Source organism: Otolemur garnettii, unplaced genomic scaffold (assembly GCF_000181295.1).
Source record: "Otolemur garnettii isolate 467f Iridium unplaced genomic scaffold, OtoGar3 scaffold00012, whole genome shotgun sequence".
Lineage (NCBI taxonomy): Eukaryota > Metazoa > Chordata > Mammalia > Primates > Galagidae > Otolemur > Otolemur garnettii.
In genome coordinates, this window is record NW_003852407.1 from 16635479 (window position 1) to 16638357 (window position 2879).

At 39.1% G+C, this 2879-nt stretch overlaps 1 protein-coding gene across 1 annotated transcript in view; it reads right to left on the minus strand.

Moving 5' to 3' along the window:
• The window catches only part of MAPRE2 (microtubule associated protein RP/EB family member 2), a 94860-nt gene that overhangs the window by 35385 nt on the left and 56596 nt on the right, over positions 1-2879 (minus strand). The window lies entirely within an intron of this gene.

Genomic DNA, 2879 nt, shown 5'->3' on the forward strand with positions numbered 1-2879 from the left:
TATGTGGTTGGCTCCTTAGCCGCTTGAGCCACAGGCGCCAAGCCTTAGAAGACATTCTTACATTTTCTTGGCTGTATTCCTTATAAGTGAATACATGACCTCTAGAAAAATGAGGTCTTAATGCATTTATAGGAGCCTTCCTCCTATCACGGCTTTTAACAATAATGTTCTATATATGACATATACCTTGCTATATTTTTTCTCCTGGTATATTTTTATTATCCCCAAATGCCCAGAAGTCAGAACATATTTTATTTAAAAGGGAATCACTGGTTTGATTTCTGAAAATATCCTTTCTCCCTGATGAAGATCAATGAGCTAAGCATGGTTGGAGTATCAGGAACACGGTCTCAGGAATTACTGCCTATGGAACATTAAAAACCAAATTTATTATCTGGTGATTTTAATGTATTTGCTGAGCTTTCACCTGAGAGGTTAAGCTCTGGAAAATATGTATTTCTCTTTTAGGTTCATAGACATTCTATCAAAATGGCAAGTTTCTCTGTGGCTTTTGTGAAAGACAGATGAGGGAATTCCTGGCAGATGAGGCCAAAGCAGCATAATGACTGTGCTGTTTGGTGGAGGAGGAGTGTTGGTGTCAAGGGCCAAAACCAAACAAAACAAAACACCGAAAGACTAAGGAAACATTGTGAGTGTGGAAGAAAAATATTCTGAGGTCTCTCCAATTTCACTGTTAAAAACTTGGAAAAAATGGCAGGTGAGTTTCAAGACCAATCTGTCCATCATTCACAGCTATAAAAAATGACGTAAAGATGAGAAATACCAGACGCCTTTGATTCTCTCACCTCCCTGTCCTTGCTCTCCATGTACCCCCAAATCCCAGACTCTGTAGAGAATACATCGTCACCCTTCCCCACCTCAGATCTGAGACTGATGAAAGTTGCTGGCAAAAGTAGCAGGCCAATTAGAACTGCCATAAATGTTTGCTTCCCAAACTCCTTGTGGCTTAAATTTTACCTAACCTCTTTCATCACTTCAGCTGCAGAAAAACAAATATCCCCTTTCCTTTCTAACCCTCTATGTCCTTGATCTCATTTTTTCTTTCTCCAGCTTTAGTATAAAGTTCCACCAATTCCCTTCTTTCTCCTATGTTCAATTATTCCTTCTCCAAGGACCTCTTCCCCATCTTACAATCTGCTCATTTGGCCTTATTCTAAAAGCAAACAAAACAGAATCATAAGAATACCATCCTCTCAATTCCTTACACCAACCAGACGTTTTTATTTTCCTCAATTTTTTTTCCTAACAAATTTGTTAAAGGTTGACTCTACTCTTCCTGCCTCTAATCCACACTCCACATACTGCAATGTAGGCTTATGTACTCACCATTTTAATGGACCAAATTCTCTGAAGGACTATTAATCACTTCTTAGGACTCAGGTTTTTTTGGCCTATTTTTCAGGCTTCACCCTGTGATATCTCCACAATTAATACTTGGCACTGCTGGTGACTCCTCTTTCTAGAAATTTCCTACTGTTTGTTCTCTGAGGCAGTGCTTCCCTGGGTTTCTTCCTGATGTTCATCTTTTTCTCAGCTTTCTCTTCCTTCTTCCCTCTTGAAAGTATGTCTTTCCAAAGAGCTGTGATTAGTCTTCTTTGTTCTACACAGACTCACTCATTCTATGACTCCAAAGTTAGATTGTTACACTGCCCCCATTTACTTCCTCCAACTCATCCCTAAACCTGTTCCTGTTCTGTTTCACAGAAGGGGGGAATCACTCAAGTTGAAAAATCCAGTGGGTTCTTCCAGGCCACATTTTACTTGACTTCTCAGCAGATTCAGGCACTGTTGACCATTTGCTCCCTTTTGCCTGCTTCCCTGACAGAGCACTGCCTCGTTTCCGGCAATCTTTCTGACATCTTCCCTGCATCCTACGCAAGCCCTTCCTCGTCCACTCAACTGGTGCACGTTAGAGTTCTTCAAGGCACTTTCCTCTTACCGTTCAGTATTCACTTCCAGTTTCCAAACTTAGATGTATGGAAGACTCACAAATGTTTCCCTCTACCCCCTTTGAGCACCAGACACACATGGGCACCCCCCCCCATACACACAAATTGCCTATTCAGATCTATTCTTAAATGTTGCAAAGCAATCTCAAACTCAATGAGTTCAAAATAAACTTATGATTTCTTCCCAAATCTGATTTTTTCCCAATTCTTCAACAATACTCTCAATCCTTCTAGATGCTTGAGACAAGCCAAGAAGTTGTGCATGGTATCTCCCTTTTACCCAATATTCACCCACTACTGGTATTGAACATGAATAAAAAATATGTATCACTTACAGAATTAAAATTACTGATTTAATTAACAAGTACAAACACTGGGTTCCACACATGGGATGGAAACATGGTTTCTGAAGATTTCATTGTTTAACTGACCAGTACTTGGCTGGTGTTTATAATAATGACCCATTTTTACAAGAACACATTCTGCTTGGTAATCTCGGCTTTTTATAGCAGGGATGTTTATAACATATTTTAGAAAGATTTTTTAATCAGGAAAGTTTAAAAAGTTCTAAAGTTCCAGGTAATTATCCTCGATGACTTCACTTTTGGACAAAGCTGGATAAAGGGTCTACTGATGCATGTTATTACATTAAAATTGGCACTGCCTATAAAGGAGATAGGATGTACAGTTCATGAATTTCCTGTGGATGACTATAGATGGTGAGCCATATTTACCAGCAGAATTTTGTTAATACTCTCATCTGTACTGCCAGCAATTAAGCAGTAACAGTACTTCAGTCAAAACTTAAACAGATTATTTGAAATTTTTCAGGAAAACTAGAAGGGGAAAAAATACTGTCTCTGGAGTATTAACACCCACCTTCAATGACAGAATGTGAATACATCTGCC